This window comes from Schistocerca cancellata, unplaced genomic scaffold (genome assembly GCF_023864275.1).
Source record: "Schistocerca cancellata isolate TAMUIC-IGC-003103 unplaced genomic scaffold, iqSchCanc2.1 HiC_scaffold_1114, whole genome shotgun sequence".
NCBI classification, from domain to species: domain Eukaryota; kingdom Metazoa; phylum Arthropoda; class Insecta; order Orthoptera; family Acrididae; genus Schistocerca; species Schistocerca cancellata.
In genome coordinates, this window is record NW_026047113.1 from 401,742 (window position 1) to 419,637 (window position 17,896).

General features: G+C 52.0%; 11 non-coding genes across 11 annotated transcripts; all 11 read left to right on the forward strand.

Moving 5' to 3' along the window:
- The first annotated feature begins 432 nt into the window (after positions 1 to 432).
- LOC126158906 (5S ribosomal RNA) lies at positions 433 to 552 on the forward strand. The gene has a single exon (XR_007533882.1). It is a non-coding gene; the product is annotated as a 5S ribosomal RNA (ribosomal RNA).
- Positions 553 to 1,388: 836 nt separating this feature from the next.
- Positions 1,389 to 1,508, forward strand: LOC126158970 (5S ribosomal RNA). The gene has a single exon (XR_007533941.1). It is a non-coding gene; the product is annotated as a 5S ribosomal RNA (ribosomal RNA).
- Positions 1,509 to 2,355: 847 nt separating this feature from the next.
- Positions 2,356 to 2,474, forward strand: LOC126158884 (5S ribosomal RNA). Its single transcript, XR_007533860.1, has one exon. It is a non-coding gene; the product is annotated as a 5S ribosomal RNA (ribosomal RNA).
- Positions 2,475 to 3,303: 829 nt separating this feature from the next.
- On the forward strand, positions 3,304 to 3,422 carry LOC126158929 (5S ribosomal RNA). The gene has a single exon (XR_007533903.1). It is a non-coding gene; the product is annotated as a 5S ribosomal RNA (ribosomal RNA).
- Positions 3,423 to 4,258: 836 nt separating this feature from the next.
- Positions 4,259 to 4,377, forward strand: LOC126158885 (5S ribosomal RNA). Its single transcript, XR_007533861.1, has one exon. It is a non-coding gene; the product is annotated as a 5S ribosomal RNA (ribosomal RNA).
- An 839-nt stretch (positions 4,378 to 5,216) lies between these two features.
- Positions 5,217 to 5,335, forward strand: LOC126158978 (5S ribosomal RNA). Its single transcript, XR_007533948.1, has one exon. It is a non-coding gene; the product is annotated as a 5S ribosomal RNA (ribosomal RNA).
- Positions 5,336 to 6,171: 836 nt separating this feature from the next.
- LOC126159025 (5S ribosomal RNA) lies at positions 6,172 to 6,290 on the forward strand. The gene has a single exon (XR_007533971.1). It is a non-coding gene; the product is annotated as a 5S ribosomal RNA (ribosomal RNA).
- An 856-nt stretch (positions 6,291 to 7,146) lies between these two features.
- Positions 7,147 to 7,265, forward strand: LOC126158979 (5S ribosomal RNA). Its single transcript, XR_007533949.1, has one exon. It is a non-coding gene; the product is annotated as a 5S ribosomal RNA (ribosomal RNA).
- Positions 7,266 to 8,111: 846 nt separating this feature from the next.
- LOC126158608 (5S ribosomal RNA) lies at positions 8,112 to 8,231 on the forward strand. Its single transcript, XR_007533601.1, has one exon. It is a non-coding gene; the product is annotated as a 5S ribosomal RNA (ribosomal RNA).
- Positions 8,232 to 9,077: 846 nt separating this feature from the next.
- Positions 9,078 to 9,196, forward strand: LOC126158601 (5S ribosomal RNA). Its single transcript, XR_007533595.1, has one exon. It is a non-coding gene; the product is annotated as a 5S ribosomal RNA (ribosomal RNA).
- Positions 9,197 to 10,050: 854 nt separating this feature from the next.
- On the forward strand, positions 10,051 to 10,169 carry LOC126158943 (5S ribosomal RNA). The gene has a single exon (XR_007533916.1). It is a non-coding gene; the product is annotated as a 5S ribosomal RNA (ribosomal RNA).
- Positions 10,170 to 17,896: the final 7,727 nt, after the last annotated feature.

A 17,896-nucleotide genomic window follows, 5' to 3' on the forward strand; every position in this document is an offset into this window, starting at 1 on the left:
ACAGGGATAGGAATGGTGCGAATGCATTGCAAACTACGCAGACACCTGGTGTGAGGCGAGGCGAGGCGAGGCGAGGCGAGGAAGCCCACATCGCTACCAGTGGGCCCTCCAGCACGACACGGCCACACACCGCACAGGCCCTCCGCTGAACACCAGGGACAAGATGCGTCCTCCGCTAGTGTCGAAGGCTGCACGCGCCCAGCGAATGACAGGGGGTGCAACGAGCAGCAGTGCGTCTCACACACGCGGCGGTGCGCCCGCCAATTCGGCCGTCACTCTGCTGGGACGCCGGGCGCGCCTCCCCCCGCCGTCCACGAGGAACTGGCGGTTGCGGAAGGAAGCGCTTTCGTCAAATGCGGCCGAAAACTAACATTTTGTGTGTTGTGAGAAAAGCCGATCGCGAATTCTGGCGTGCTCCTACATTAGATGAGCGCCAACGGCCATACCATGATGAATACACCGGTTCTCGTCCGATCACCGAAGTTAAGCATCATCGGGCACGGCTAGTACTTGGATGGGTGACCGCCTGGGGAAACCCGGGTGCTGTTGGCTCCCTTCCCGTTTTTTTTTTGTTATGTCGCCAGCCCAATTTTCAAACTACGTTTCTGTTGTGACAAAGATGCTTCCTTAAGCCTTTTAAACTACTGTAATGGTACGAAAATGCAGTAATTAATTCAGTTTGAGGGAGAATGTGCTAACCAAGTTTGCCAAGAAGACTTTGAAAACGACAAAACAGTACGAATTGGCAGGTGATTTCTGTAATACGTCACCGCCTATTGTTGTGTAGGAATGTAGAGTTCCAAATTTGATTTGTAACCACGAATTTATTCCTTAGTCGTCTCGTCTCGTCTCGTCTCGTCCCGCAGACGTTTGTCGTGCTTGCGCTGTCATATGGACCACGACCCGAGCGGCAGCGAGCGGCAGTCGAGCAAAGTCGGGACAAGTCGGGACGGGGACAGGGACAGGGATAGGAATGGTGCGAATGCACTGCAAACTACGCAGACACCTGGTGTGAGGCGAGGCGAGGCGAGGCGAGGAAGCCCACATCGCTACCAGTGGGCCCTCCAGCACGACACTGCCACACCCCGCACAGGCCCTCCGCTGAACACCAGGGACAAGATTCGTCCTCCGCTAGTGTCGAAGGCTGCACGCACCCAGCGAATGACAGGGGGTGCAACGAGCAGCAGTGCGTCTCACACACGCGGCGGTGCGCCCGCCAATTCGGCCGTCACTCTGCTGGGACGCCGGGCGCGCCTCCCCGCGCCGTCCTCGAGGAACTGGCGGTTGCGGAAGGAAGCGCTTTTGTCAAATGCGGCCGAAAACTAACATTTTGTGTGTTGTGAGAAAAGCCGAACGCGAATTCTGCCGTGCTCCTACATTAGATGAGCGCCAACGGCCATACCATGATGAATACACCGGTTCTCGTCCGATCACCGAAGTTAAGCATCATCGGGCACGGCTAGTGCTTGGATGGGTGACCGCCTGGGGAAACCCGGGTGCTGTTGGCTCCCTTCCCGTTTTTTTTTTTGTTATGTCGCCAGCCCAATTTTCAAACTACGTTTCTGTTGTGACAAAGATGCTTCCTTAAGCCTTTTAAACTACCGTAATGGTACGAAAATGCAGTAATTAATTCAGTTTGAGGGAGAATGTGCTAACCAAGTTTGCCGAGAGGACTTTGAAAACGACAAAACAGTACGAATTGGCAGGTGATTTCTGTAATACGTCACCGCCTATTCTTGTGTAGGAATGTAGAGTTCCAAATTTGATTTGTAACCACGAATTTATTCCTTAGTCGTCTCGTCTCGTCTCGTCTCGTCCCGCAGACGTTTGTCGTGCTTGCGCTGTCATATGGACCACGACCCGAGCGGCAGCGAGCGGCAGTCGAGCAAAGTCGGGACAAGTCGGGACGGGGACAGGTACAGGGATAGGAATGGTGCGAATACACTGCAAACTACGCAGACACCTGGTGTGAGAAGAGGCGAGGCGAGGCGAGGCGAGGCGAGGAAGCCCACATCGCTACCAGTGGGCCCTCCAGCACGACACTGCCACACCCCGCACAGGCCCTCCGCTGAACACCAGGGACAAGATGCGTCCTCCGCTAGTGTCGAAGGCTACACGCGCCCAGCGAATGACTGGGGGTGCAACGAGCAGCAGTGCGTCTCACACACGCGGCGGTGCGCCCGCCAATTCGGCCGTCACTCTGCTGGGACGCCGGGCGCGCCTCCCCGCGCCGTCCTCGAGGAACTGGCGGTTGCGGAAGGAAGCGCTTTCGTCAAATGCGGCCGAAAACTAACATTTTGTGTGTTGGGAGAAAAGCCGAACGCGAATTCTGCCGTGCTCCTACATTAGATGAGCGCCAACGGCCATACCATGATGAATACACAGGTTCTCGTCCGATCACCGAAGTTAAGCATCATCGGGCACGGCTAGTACTTGGATGGGTGACCGCCTGGGAAACCCGGGTGCTGTTGGCTCCCTTCCTGTTTTTTTTTTGTCATGTCGCCAGCCCAATTTTCAAACTACCTTTCTGTTGTGACAAAGATGCTTCCTTAAGCCTTTTAAACTACTGTAATGGTACGAAAATGCAGTAATTAACTCAGTTTGAGGGAGAATGTGCTAACCAAGTTTGCCAAGAAGACTTTGAAAACGACAAAACACTACGAATCGGCAGGTGATTTCTGAAATACGTCACCGCCTATTGTTGTGTAGGAGTGTAGAGTTCCAAATTTGATTTGTAACCACGAATTTATTCCTTAGTCGTCTCGTCTCGTCTCGTCTCGTCCCGCAGACGTTTGTCGTGCTTGCGCTGTCATATGGACCACGACCCGAGCGGCAGCGAGCGGCAGTCGAGCAAAGTCGGGACAAGTCGGGACGGGGACAGGGACAGGGATAGGAATGGTGCGAATGCATTGCAAACTACGCAGACACCTGGTGTGAGGCGAGGCGAGGCGAGGAAGCCCACATCGCTACCAGTGGGCCCTCCAGCACGACACTGCCACACCGCACAGGCCCTCCGCTGAACACCAGGGACAAGATGCGTCCTCCGCTAGTGTCGAAGGCTACACGCGCCCAGCGAATGACAGGGGGTGCAACGAGCAGCAGTGCGTCTCACACACGCGGCGGTGCGCCCGCCAATTCGGCCGTCACTCTGCTGGGACCCCGGGCGCGCCTCCCCGCGCCGTCCTCGAGGAACTGGCGGTTGCGGAAGGAAGCGCTTTCGTCAAATGCGGCCGAAAACTAACATTTTGTGTGTTGGGAGAAAAGCCGAACGCGAATTCTGCCGTGCTCCTACATTAGATGAGCGCCAACGGCCATACCATGATGAATACACCGGTTCTCGTCCGATCACCGAAGTTAAGCATCATCGGGCACGGCTAGGACTTGGATGGGTGACCGCCTGGGAAACCCGGGTGCTGTTGGCTCCCTTCCTGTTTTTTTTTTGTCATGTCGCCAGCCCAATTTTCAAACTACCTTTCTGTTGTGACAAAGATGCTTCCTTAAGCCTTTTAAACTACTGTAATGGTACGAAAATGCAGTAATTAACTCAGTTTGAGGGAGAATGTGCTAACCAAGTTTGCCAAGAAGACGTTGAAAACGACAAAACACTACGAATCGGCAGGTGATTTCTGAAATACGTCACCGCCTATTGTTGTGTAGGAGTGTAGAGTTCCAAATTTGATTTGTAACCACGAATTTATTCCTTAGTCGTCTCGTCTCGTCTCGTCTCGTCCCGCAGACGTTTGTCGTGCTTGCGCTGTCATATGGACCACGACCCGAGCGGCAGCGAGCGGCAGTCGAGCAAAGTCGGGACAAGTCGGGACGGGGACAGGGACAGGGATAGGAATGGTGCGAATGCACTGCAAACTACGCAGACACCTGGTGTGAGGCGAGGCGAGGCGAGGCGAGGAAGCCCACATCGCTACCAGTGGGCCCTCCAGCACGACACTGCCACACCCCGCACAGGCCCTCCGCTGAACACCAGGGACAAGATTCGTCCTCCGCTAGTGTCGAAGGCTGCACGCACCCAGCGAATGACAGGGGGTGCAACGAGCAGCAGTGCGTCTCACACACGCGGCGGTGCGCCCGCCAATTCGGCCGTCACTCTGCTGGGACGCCGGGCGCGCCTCCCCGCGCCGTCCTCGAGGAACTGGCGGTTGCGGAAGGAAGCGCTTTCGTCAAATGCGGCCGAAAACTAACATTTTGTGTGTTGGGAGAAAAGCCGAACGCGAATTCTGCCGTGCTCCTACATTAGATGAGCGCCAACGGCCATACCATGATGAATACACAGGTTCTCGTCCGATCACCGAAGTTAAGCATCATCGGGCACGGCTAGTACTTGGATGGGTGACCGCCTGGGAAACCCGGGTGCTGTTGGCTCCCTTCCTGTTTTTTTTTTGTCATGTCGCCAGCCCAATTTTCAAACTACCTTTCTGTTGTGACAAAGATGCTTCCTTAAGCCTTTTAAACTACTGTAATGGTACGAAAATGCAGTAATTAACTCAGTTTGAGGGAGAATGTGCTAACCAAGTTTGCCAAGAAGACTTTGAAAACGACAAAACACTACGAATCGGCAGGTGATTTCTGAAATACGTCACCGCCTATTGTTGTGTAGGAGTGTAGAGTTCCAAATTTGATTTGTAACCACGAATTTATTCCTTAGTCGTCTCGTCTCGTCTCGTCTCGTCCCGCAGACGTTTGTCGTGCTTGCGCTGTCATATGGACCACGACCCGAGCGGCAGCGAGCGGCAGTCGAGCAAAGTCGGGACAAGTCGGGACGGGGACAGGGACAGGGATAGGAATGGTGCGAATGCATTGCAAACTACGCAGACACCTGGTGTGAGGCGAGGCGAGGCGAGGCGAGGCGAGGAAGCCCACATCGCTACCAGTGGGCCCTCCAGCACGACACTGCCACACCGCACAGGCCCTCCGCTGAACACCAGGGACAAGATGCGTCCTCCGCTAGTGTCGAAGGCTACACGCGCCCAGCGAATGACAGGGGGTGCAACGAGCAGCAGTGCGTCTCACACACGCGGCGGTGCGCCCGCCAATTCGGCCGTCACTCTGCTGGGACCCCGGGCGCGCCTCCCCGCGCCGTCCTCGAGGAACTGGCGGTTGCGGAAGGAAGCGCTTACGTCAAATGCGGCCGAAAACTAACATTTTGTGTGTTGGGAGAAAAGCCGAACGCGAATTCTGCCGTGCTCCTACATTAGATGAGCGCCAACGGCCATACCATGATGAATACACAGGTTCTCGTCCGATCACCGAAGTTAAGCATCATCGGGCACGGCTAGGACTTGGATGGGTGACCGCCTGGGAAACCCGGGTGCTGTTGGCTCCCTTCCTGTTTTTTTTTTGTCATGTCGCCAGCCCAATTTTCAAACTACCTTTCTGTTGTGACAAAGATGCTTCCTTAAGCCTTTTAAACTACTGTAATGGTACGAAAATGCAGTAATTAACTCAGTTTGAGGGAGAATGTGCTAACCAAGTTTGCCAAGAAGACGTTGAAAACGACAAAACACTACGAATCGGCATGTGATTTCTGAAATACGTCACCGCCTATTGTTGTGTAGGAGTGTAGAGTTCCAAATTTGATTTGTAACCACGAATTTATTCCTTAGTCGTCTCGTCTCGTCTCGTCTCGTCCCGCAGACGTTTGTCGTGCTTGCGCTGTCATATGGACCACGACCCGAGCGGCAGCGAGCGGCAGTCGAGCAAAGTCGGGACAAGTCGGGACGGGGACAGGGACAGGGATAGGAATGGTGCGAATGCACTGCAAACTACGCAGACACCTGGTGTGAGGCGAGGCGAGGCGAGGCGAGGAAGCCCACATCGCTACCAGTGGGCCCTCCAGCACGACACTGCCACACCCCGCACAGGCCCTCCGCTGAACACCAGGGACAAGATGCGTCCTCCGCTAGTGTCGAAGGCTACACGCGCCCAGCGAATGACAGGGGGTGCAACGAGCGGCAGTGCGTCTCACACACGCGGCGGTGCTCCCGCCAATTCGGCCGTCACTCTGCTGGGACGCCGGGCGCGCCTCCCCGCGCCGTCCTCGAGGAACTGACGGTTGCGGAAGGAAGCGCTTTCGTCAAATGCGGCCGAAAACTAACATTTTGCGTGTTGGGAGAAAAGCCGAACGCGAATTCTGCCGTGCTCCTACATTAGATGAGCGCCAACGGCCATACCATGATGAATACACCGGTTCTCGTCCGATCACCGAAGTTAAGCATCATCGGGCCCGGCTAGTACTTGGATGGGTGACCGCCTGGGAAACCCGGGTGCTGTTGGCTCCCTTCCTGTTTTTTTTTTTTTTTGTAATGTCGCCAGCCCAATTTTCAAACTACCTTTCTGTTGTGACAAAGATGCTTCCTTAAGCCTTTTAAACTACTGTAATGGTACGAAAATGCAGTAATTAACTCAGTTTGAGGGAGAATGTGCTAACCAAGTTTGCCAAGAAGACTTTGAAAACGACAAAACAGTACGAATCGGCAGGTGATTTCTGAAATACGTCACCGCCTATTCTTGTGTAGGAGTGTAGAGTTCCAAATTTGATTTGTAACCACGAATTTATTCCTTAGTCGTCTCGTCTCGTCTCGTCTCGTCTCGTCCCGCAGACGTTTGTCGTGCTTGCGCTGTCATATGGACCACGACCCGAGCGGCAGCGAGCGGCAGTCGAGCAATGTCGGGACAAGTCGGGACGGGGACAGGGACAGGGATAGGAATGGTGCGAATGCACTGCAAACTACGCAGACACCTAGTGTGAGGCGAGGCGAGGCGAGGCGAGGCGAGGCGAGGAAGCCCACATCGCTACCAGTGGGCCCTCCAGCACGACATTGCCACACCCCGCACAGGCCCTCCGCTGAACACCAGGGACAAGGTGCGTCCTCCGCTAGTGTCGAAGGCTGCACGCGCCCAGCGAATGACAGGGGGTGCAACGAGCAGCAGTGCGTCTCACACACGCGGAGATGTGCCCGCCAATTCGGCCGTCACTCTGCTGGGACGCCGGGCGCGCCTCCCCCCGCCGTCCTCGAGGAACTGGCGGTTGCGGAAGGAAGCGCTTTCGTCAAATGCGGCCGAAAACTAACATTTTGTGTGTTGGGAGAAAAGCCGAACGCGAATTCTGCCGTGCTCCTACATTAGATGAGCGCCAACGGCCATACCATGATGAATACACAGGTTCTCGTCCGATCATCGAGGTTAAGCATCATCGGGCACGGCTAGTACTTGGATGGGTGACCGCCTGGGAAACCCGGGTGCTGTTGGCTCCCTTCCTGTTTTTTTTTTTGTCATGTCGCCAGCCCAATTTTCAAACTACCTTTCTGTTGTGACAAAGATGCTTCCTTAAGCCTTTTAAACTACTGTAATGGTACGAAAATGCAGTAATTAACTCAGTTTGAGGGAGAATGTGCTAACCAAGTTTGCCAAGAAGACTTTGAAAACGACAAAACAGTACGAATCGGCAGGTGATTTCTGAAATACGTCACCGCCTATTCTTGTGTAGGAGTGTAGAGTTCCAAATTTGATTTGTAACCACGAATTTATTCCTTAGTCGTCTCGTCTCGTCTCGTCTCGTCCCGCAGACGTTTGTCGTGCTTGCGCTGTCATATGGACCACGACCCGAGCGGCAGCGAGCGGCAGTCGAGCAAAGTCGGGACAAGTCGGGACGGGGACAGGGACAGGGATAGGAATGGTGCGAATGCACTGCAAACTACGCAGACACCTGGTGTGAGGCGAGGCGAGGCGAGGCGAGGCGAGGCGAGGAAGCCCACATCGCTACCAGTGGGCCCTCCAGCACGACACTGCCACACCCCGCACAGGCCCTCCGCTGAACACCAGGGACAAGATGCGTCCTCCGCTAGTGTCGAAGGCTGAACGCGCCCAGCAATGACAGGGGGTGCAACGAGCAGCAGTGCGTCTCACACACGCGGCGGTGCGCCCGCCAATTCGGCCGTCACTCTGCTGGGACGCCGGGCGCGCCTCCCCGCGCCGTCCTCGAGGAACTGGCGGTTGCGGAAGGAAGCGCTTTCGTCAAATGCGGCCGAAAACTAACATTTTGTGTGTTGTGAGAAAAGCCGAACGCGAATTCTGCCGTGCTCCTACATTAGATGAGCGCCAACGGCCATACCATGATGAATACACCGGTTCTCGTCCGATCACCGAAGTTAAGCATCATCGGGCCCGGCTAGTACTTGGATGGGTGACCGCCTGGGGAAACCCGGGTGCTGTTGGCTCCCTTCCCGTTTTTTTTTTGTTATGTCGCCAGCCCAATTTTCAAACTACGTTTCTGTTGTGACAAAGATGCTTCCTTAAGCCTTTTAAACTACTGTAATGGTACGAAAATGCAGTAATTAACTCAGTTTGAGGGAGAATGTGCTAACCAAGTTTGCCAAGAAGACTTTGAAAACGACAAAACAGTACGAATTGGCAGGTGATTTCTGAAATACGTCACCGCCTATTGTTGTGTAGGAATGTAGAGTTCCAAATTTGATTTGTAACCACGAATTTATTCCTTAGTCGTCTCGTCTCGTCTCGTCTCGTCCCGCAGACGTTTGTCGTGCTTGCGCTGTCATATGGACCACGACCCGAGCGGCAGCGAGCGGCAGTCGAGCAAAGTCGGGACAAGTCGGGACGGGGACAGGGACAGGGATAGGAATGGTGCGAATGCACTGCAAACTACGCAGACACCTGGTGTGAGAAGATGCGAGGCGAGGCGAGGCGAGGCGAGGAAGCCCACATCGCTACCAGTGGGCCCTCCAGCACGACACTGCCACACCCCGCACAGGCCCTCCGCTGAACACCAGGGACAAGATGCGTCCTCCGCTAGTGTCGAAGGCTACACGCGCCCAGCGAATGACAGGGGGTGCAACGAGCAGCAGTGCGTCTCACACACGCGGCGGTGCGCCCGCCAATTCGGCCGTCACTCTGCTGGGACGCCGGGCGCGCCTCCCCGCGCCGTCCTCGAGGAACTGGCGGTTGCGGAAGGAAGCGCTTTCGTCAAATGCGGCCGAAAACTAACATTTTGCGTGTTGGGAGAAAAGCCGAACGCGAATTCTGCCGTGCTCCTACATTAGATGAGCGCCAACGGCCATACCATGATGAATACACCGGTTCTCGTCCGATCACAGAAGTTAAGCATCATCGGGCCCGGCTAGTACTTGGATGGGTGACCGCCTGGGAAACCCGGGTGCTGTTGGCTCCCTTCCTGTTTTTTTTTTTTTGTAATGTCGCCAGCCCAATTTTCAAACTACCTTTCTGTTGTGACAAAGATGCTTCCTTAAGCCTTTTAAACTACTGTAATGGTACGAAAATGCAGTAATTAACTCAGTTTGAGGGAGAATGTGCTAACCAAGTTTGCCAAGAAGACTTTGAAAACGACAAAACAGTACGAATCGGCAGGTGATTTCTGAAATACGTCACCGCCTATTCTTGTGTAGGAGTGTAGAGTTCCAAATTTGATTTGTAACCACGAATTTATTCCTTAGTCGTCTCGTCTCGTCTCGTCTCGTCCCGCAGACGTTTGTCGTGCTTGCGCTGTCATATGGACCACGACCCGAGCGGCAGCGAGCGGCAGTCGAGCAAAGTCGGGACAAGTCGGGACGGGGACAGGGACAGGGATAGGAATGGTGCGAATGCACTGCAAACTACGCGGACACCTAGTGTGAGGCGAGGCGAGGCGAGGCGAGGCGAGGCGAGGCGAGGAAGCCCACATCGCTACCAGTGGGCCCTCCAGCACGACATTGCCACACCCCGCACAGGCCCTCCGCTGAACACCAGGGACAAGGTGCGTCCTCCGCTAGTGTCGAAGGCTGCACGCGCCCAGCGAATGACAGGGGGTGCAACGAGCAGCAGTGCGTCTCACACACGCGGCGATGCGCCCGCCAATTCGGCCGTCACTCTGCTGGGACGCCGGGCGCGCCTCCCCGCGCCGTCCTCGAGGAACTGGCGGTTGCGGAAGGAAGCGCTTTCGTCAAATGCGGCCGAAAACTAACATTTTGTGTGTTGGGAGAAAAGCCGAACGCGAATTCTGCCGTGCTCCTACATTAGATGAGCGCCAACGGCCATACCATGATGAATACACAGGTTCTCGTCCGATCACCGAGGTTAAGCATCATCGGGCACGGCTAGTACTTGGATGGGTGACCGCCTGGGAAACCCGGGTGCTGTTGGCTCCCTTCCTGTTTTTTTTTGTCATGTCGCCAGCCCAATTTTCAAACTACCTTTCTGTTGTGACAAAGATGCTTCCTTAAGCCTTTTAAACTACTGTAATGGTACGAAAATGCAGTAATTAACTCAGTTTGAGGGAGAATGTGCTAACCAAGTTTGCCAAGAAGACTTTGAAAACGACAAAACAGTACGAATCGGCAGGTGATTTCTGAAATACGTCACCGCCTATTCTTGTGTAGGAGTGTAGAGTTCCAAATTTGATTTGTAACCACGAATTTATTCCTTAGTCGTCTCGTCTCGTCTCGTCTCGTCCCGCAGACGTTTGTCGTGCTTGCGCTGTCATATGGACCACGACCCGAGCGGCAGCGAGCGGCAGTCGAGCAAAGTCGGGACAAGTCGGGACGGGGACAGGGACAGGGATAGGAATGGTGCGAATGCACTGCAAACTACGCAGACACCTGGTGTGAGGCGAGGCGAGGCGAGGCGAGGCGAGGCGAGGAAGCCCACATCGCTACCAGTGGGCCCTCCAGCACGACACTGCCACACCCCGCACAGGCCCTCCGCTGAACACCAGGGACAAGATGCGTCCTCCGCTAGTGTCGAAGGCTGAACGGCCATAAGGTGCCCGAGGCAGCAATAGACCCATGGAGACAAGTCTGCTGGAGGAGGATGTATTGAATCGGGACGCAATTTGAGTGTTCCATCGTCATTAGGAGGCCCTGAACGTTACAATTCACTATCAGTTTTTCGTCCGATTCGAAAATCTTTGACTCACAGCAGAACGGCCATAAGGTGCCCGAGGCAGCAATAGACCCATGGAGACAAGTCTGCTGGAGGACGATGTATTGAATCGGGACGCAATTTGAATGATCCATCGTCATTAGGTGGCCCTGAATGTTACAATTCACTTTCAGTTTTTCGTCAGATTCGAAAATCTTTGACTCACAGCAGAACGGCCATAAGGTGCCCGAGGCAGCAATAGACTCATGGAGACAAGTCTGCTGGAGGACGATGTATTGAATCGGGACGCAATTTGAGTGATCCATCGTCATTAGGTGGCCCTGAACGTTACAATTCTCTATCAGTTTTTCGTCCCATTCGATAATCTAGACTCACAGCAGAACGGCCATAAGGTGCCCGAGGCAGCAATAGACCCATGGAGACAAGTCTGCTGGAGGACGATGTATTGAATCGGGACGCAATTTGAGTGTTCCATCGTCATTAGGTGGCCCTGAAAGTTACAATTCACTATCAGTTTTTTGTCAGATTAGAAAATCTTTGACTCCCAGCATAACGGCCATAAGGTGCCCGAGGCAGCAATAGACCCATGGAGACAAGTCGGCTGGAGGACGATGTATTGAATCAGAACGCAATTTGAGTGTTCCATCGTCATGAGGAGGCCCTGAACGTTACAATTCACTATCAGTTTTTCGTCCGATTCGAAAATCTTTGACTTACAGCAGAACGGCCATAAGGTGCCCGAGGCAGCAATAGACCCATGGAGACAAGTTGGCTGGAGGACGATGTATTGAATCGGGACGCAATTTGAGTGATCCATCGTCATTAGGTGGCCCTGAACGTTACAATTCACTATCAGTTTTTCGTCCCTTTCGATAAACTAGACTCACAGCAGAACGGCCATAAGATGCCCGAGGCAGCAATAGACCCATGGAGTCAAGTCGGCTGGAGGACGATGTATTGAATCGGGACGCAATTTTTGTGGTCCATCGTCATTAGGTGGCCCTGAATGTTACAATTCACTATCAGTTTTTCGTCCGATATGAAAATCTTTGACTCACAGCAGAACGGCCATAAGGTGCCCGAGGCAGCAATAGACCCATGGAGACAAGTCTGCAGGAGGACGATGTATTGAATCGGGACGCAATTTGAGTGTTCCATTGTCATTAGGAGGCCCTGAACGTTACAATTCAATATCAGCTTTTCGTCAGATTCGAAAATCTTTGAGTCACAGCAGAACGGCCATAAGGTGCCCGAGGCAGCAATAGACCCATGGAGACAAGTCTGCTGGAGGACGATGTATTGAATCGGGACGCAATTTGAGTGTTCCATCGTCATTAGGAGGCCCTGAACGTTACAATTCACTATCAGTTTTTCGTCCGATTCGAAAATCTTTGACTCACAGCAGAACGGCCATAAGGTGCCCGAGGCAGCAATAGACCCATGGAGACAAGTCGGCTGGAGGACGATGTATTGAATCGGGACGCAATTTGAGTGATCCATCGTCATTACGTGGCCCTGAATGTTACAATTCACTATCAGTTTTTCCTCAGATTCGAAAATCTTTGACTCACACCAGAACGGCCTTAAGGTGCCCGAGGCAGCAATAGACCCATGGAGACAAGTCTGCCGGAGGACGATGTATTGAATCGGGACGCAATTTGAGTGATTCATCGTCATTAGGTGGCCGTGAACGTTACAATTCACTATCAGTTTTTCGTCCGATTCGAAAATCTTTGACTCACAGCAGAACGGCCATTGGGTGCCCGAGGCAGCAATAGACCCATGGAGACAAGTCTGCTGGAGGACGATGTATTGAATCGGGACGTAATTTGAGTGATCCATCCTCATTAGGTGGCCCTGGACGTTACAATTCACTATCAGTTTTTCGTCCTATTCGAAAATCTTTGACTCATAGCAGAACGGCCACAAGGTGCCCGGGGCAGCAATAGACCAATGGAGACAAGTCTGCTGGAGGACGATGTATTGAATCCTGACGCAATTTGAGTGTTCCATCGTCATTAGGAGGCCCTGAACGTTACAATTCACTATCAGTTTTTCGTCCGATTCGAAAATCTTTGACTCACAGCAGAACGGCCATAAGGTGCCCGAGGCAGCAATAGACCCATGGAGACAAGTCGGCTGGAGGACGATGTATTGAATCGGGACGCAATTTGACTGATCCATCGTCATTAGGTGGCCCTGAATGTTACAATTCACTATCAGTTTGTCGTCCGATCCGAAAATCTTTGAATCACAGCAGAACGGCCATAAGGTGCCCGAGGCAGCAATAGACCCATGGAGACAAGTCTGCTGGAGGAGGATGTATTGAATCGGGACGCAATTTGAGTGTTCCATCGTCATTAGGAGGCCCTGAACGTTACAATTCACTATCAGTTTTTCGTCCGATTCGAAAATCTTTGACTCACAGCAGGACGGACATAATGTGCCCGAGGCAGCAATAGACCCATGGAAACAAGTCTGCTGGATGACGATGTATTGAATCGGGACGCAATTTGAGTGATCCATCGTCATTAGGTGGCCCTGAACATTACAATTCACTATCAGTTTTTCGTCCGATTCGAAAATCTCTGACTCACAGCAGAACGGCCATAAGGTGCCCGAGGCAGCAATAGACCCATGAAGACAAGTCTGCTGGAGGGCGATGTATTGAATCGGGACGCAATTTCAGTGATCCATCGTCATTAGGAGGCCCTGAACGTTACAAATCACTATCAGTTTTTCGTCCGATTCGAAAATCTTTGACTCACAGCAGAACGGCCATAAGGTGCCCGAGGCAGCAATAGACCCATGGAGACAAGTCGGCTGGAGGACGATGTATTGAATCGGGACGCAATTTGAGTGATCCATCGTCATTAGGTGGCCCTGAATGTAACAATTCACTATCAGTTTTTCGTCAGATTCGAAAATCTTTGACTCACAGCAGAACGGCCATAAGGTGCCCGAGGCAGCAATAGACTCATGGAGACAAGTCTGCTGGAGGACGATGTATTGAATCGGGACGCAATTTGAGTGATCCATCGTCATTAGGTGGCCCTGAACGTTACAATTCTCTATCAGTTTTTCGTCCCATTCGATAATCTAGACTCACAGCAGAACGGCCATAAGGTGCCCGAAGCAGCAATAGACCCATGGAGACAAGTCTGCTGGAGGACGATGTATTGAATCGGGACGCAATTTGAGTGATCCATCGTCATTAGGTGGCCCTGAACGTTACAATTCACTATCAGTTTTTCGTCCGATTCTAAAATCTTTGACTCACAGCAGAACGGCCATAAGGTGCCCGAGGCAGCAATAGACCCATGGAGACAAGTCTGCTGGCGGACGATGTATTGAATCGGGACGCAATTTGAGTGTTCCATCGTCATTAGGAGGCCCTGAACGTTACAATTCACTATCAGTTTTTCGTCAGATTCGAAAATCTTTGACTCACAGCAGAACGGCCATAAGATGCCCGAGGCAGCAATAGCCCCATGGAGACAAGTCGGCTGGAGGTCGATGTATTGAATCGTGACGCAATTTGAGTGATCCATCGTCATTAGGTGGCCCTGAAAGTTACAATTCACTATCAGTTTTTTGTCAGATTAGAAAATCTTAGACTCCCAGCATAACGGCCATAAGGTGCCCGAGGCAGCAATAGACCCATGGAGACAAGTCTGCTGGAGGACAATGTATTGAATCGGGCCGCAATTTGAGTGATCCATCGTCATTAGGTGGCCCTGAACGTTACAATTCATTATCAGTTTTTCGTCCGATTCGAAAATCTTTGACTCACAGCAGAACGGCCATAAGGTGCCCGAGGCAGCAATAGACCCATGGAGACAAGTCGGCTGGAGGACGATGTATTGAATCAGAACGCAATTTGAGTGTTCCATCGACATGAGGAGGCCCTGAACGTTACAATTCACTATCAGTTTTTCGTCCGATTCGAAAATCTTTGACTCACAGCAGGACGGCCATAATGTGCCCGAGGCAGCAATAGACCCATGGAAACAAGTCTGCTGGATGACGATGTATTGAATCAGGACGCAATTTGAGTGATCCATCGTCATTAGGAGGCCCTGAACGTTACAAATCACTATCAGTTTTTCGTCCGATTCGAAAATCTTTGACTCACAGCAGAACGGCCGTAAGGTGCCCGAGGCAGCAATAGACCCATGGAGACAAGTCGGCTGGAGGACGATGTATTGAATCGGGACGCAATTTGAGTGATCCATCGTCATTAGGTGGCCCTGAATGTTACAATTCACTATCAGTTTTTCGTCAGATTCGAAAATCTTTGACTCACAGCAGAACGGCCATAAGGTGCCCGAGGCAGCAATAGACTCATGGAGACAAGTCTGCTGGAGGACGATGTATTGAATCGGGACGCAATTTGAGTGATCCATCGTCATTAGGTGGCCCTGAACGTTACAATTCTCTATCAGTTTTTCGTCCCATTCGATAATCTAGACTCACAGCAGAACGGCCATAAGGTGCCCGAGGCAGCAATAGACCCATGGAGACAAGTCTGCTGGAGGACGATGTATTGAATCGGGACGCAATTTGAGTGATCCATCGTCATTAGGAGGCCCTGAACGTTACAAATCACTATCAGCTTATCGTCCGATTCGAGAATCTTTGACTCACAGCAGAACGGCCATAAGGTGCCCGAGGCAGCAATAGACCCATGGAGACAAGTCGGCTGGAGGACGATGTATTGAATCGGGACGCAATTTGAGTGATCCATCGTCATTAGGTGGCACTGAATGTTACAATTCACTATCAGTTATTTGTCCGATTCGAAAATCTTTGACTCACAGCAGAACGGCCATTGGGTGCCCGAGGCATCAATAGACCCATGGAGACAAGTCTGCTGGAGGACGATGTATTGAATCGGGACGTAATTTGAGTGATCCATCCTCATTAGGTGGCCCTGGACGTTACAATTCACTATCAGTTTTTCGTCCTATTCGAAAATCTTTGACTCACAGCAGAACGGCCACAATGTGCCCGAGGCAGCAATAGACCCATGGAGACAAGTCTGCTGGAGGACGATGTATTGAATCCTGACGCAATTTGAGTGTTCCATCGTCATTAGGAGGCCCTGAACGTTACAATTCACTATCAGTTTTTCGTCCGATTCGAAAATCTTTGACTCACAGCAGAACGGCCATAAGGTGCCCGAGGCAGCAATAGACCCATGGAGACAAGTCGGCTGGAGGACGATGTATTGAATCGGGACGCAATTTGAGTGATCCATCGTCATTAGGTGGCCCTGAATGTTACAATTCACTATCAGTTTGTCGTCCGATCCGAAAATCTTTGAATCACAGCAGAACGGCCATAAGGTGCCCGAGGCAGCAATAGACCCATGGAGACAAGTCTGCTGGAGGAGGATGTATTGAATCGGGACGCAATTTGAGTGTTCCATCGTCATTAGGAGGCCCTGAACGTTACAATTCACTATCGGTTTTTCGTCCGATTCGAAAATCTTTGACTCACAGCAGGACGGCCATAATGTGCCCGAGGCAGCAATAGACCCATGGAAACAAGTCTGCTGGATGACGATGTATTGAATCGGGACGCAATTTGAGTGATCCATCGTCATTAGGTGGCCCTGAACATTACAATTCACTATCAGTTTTTCGTCCGATTCGAAAATCTCTGACTCACAGCAGAACGGCCATAAGGTGCCCGAGGCAGCAATAGACCCATGAAGACAAGTCTGCTGGAGGGCGATGTATTGAATCGGGTCGCAATTTGAGTGATCCATCGTCATTAGGAGGCCCTGAACGTTACAAATCACTATCAGTTTTTCGTCCGATTCGAAAATCTTTGACTCACAGCAGAACGGCCATAACGTGCCCGAGGCAGCAATAGACCCATGGAGACAAGTAGGCTGGAGGACGATGTATTGAATCGGGACGCAATTTGAGTGTTCCATCGTCATTAGGAGGCCCTGAACGTTACAATTCACTATCAGTTTTTCGTCCGATTCGAAAATCTTTGACTCACAGCAGAACGGCCATAAGGTGCCCGAGGCAGCAATAGACCCATGGAGGCAAGTCGGCTGGAGGACGATGTATTGAATCGGGACGCAATTTGAGTGTTCCATCGTCATTAGGAGGCCCTGAACGTTACAATTCACTATCAGTTTTTCGTCCGATTCAAAAATCTTTGACTCACAGCAGAACGGCCATAAGGTGCCCGAGGCAGCAATAGACCCATGGACACAAGTTGGCTGGAGGACGATGTATTGAATCGGGACGCAATTTGAGTGATCCATCGTCATTATGTGGCCCTGAACGTTACAATTCACTATCAGTTTTTCGTCCCATTCGATAATCTAGACTCACAGCAGAGCGGCCATAAGGTGCCCGAGGCAGCAATAGACCCATGGAGACAAGTCTGCTGGAGGACGATGTATTGAATCGGGACGCAATTTGAGTGTTCCATCGTCATTAGGAGGCCCTGAACGTTACAATTCACTATCAGTTTTTCGTCCGATTCGAAAATCTTTGACTCACAGCAGAACGGCCATAATGTGCCCGAGGCAGCAATAGACCCATGGAGACAAGTCTGCTGGAGGACGATGTATTGAATCGGGACGCAATTTAAGTGATCCATCGTCATTAGGTGGCCCTGAACATTACAATTCACTATCAGTTTTTCGTCCGATTCGAAAATCTTTGACTCACAGCAGAACGGCCATAATGTGCCCGAGGCAGCAATAGACCCATGAAGACAAGTCTGCTGGAGGACGATGTATTGAATCGGGACGCAATTTGAGTGATCCATCGTCATTAGGAGGCCCTGAAAGTTACAAATCACTATCAGCTTATCGTCCGATTCGAAAATCTTTGACTCACAGCAGAACGGCCATAAGGTGCCCGAGGCAGCAATAGACCCATGGAGACAAGTAGGCTGGAGGACGATGTATTGAATCGGGACGCAATTTGAGTGATCCATCGTCATTAGGTGGCACTGAATG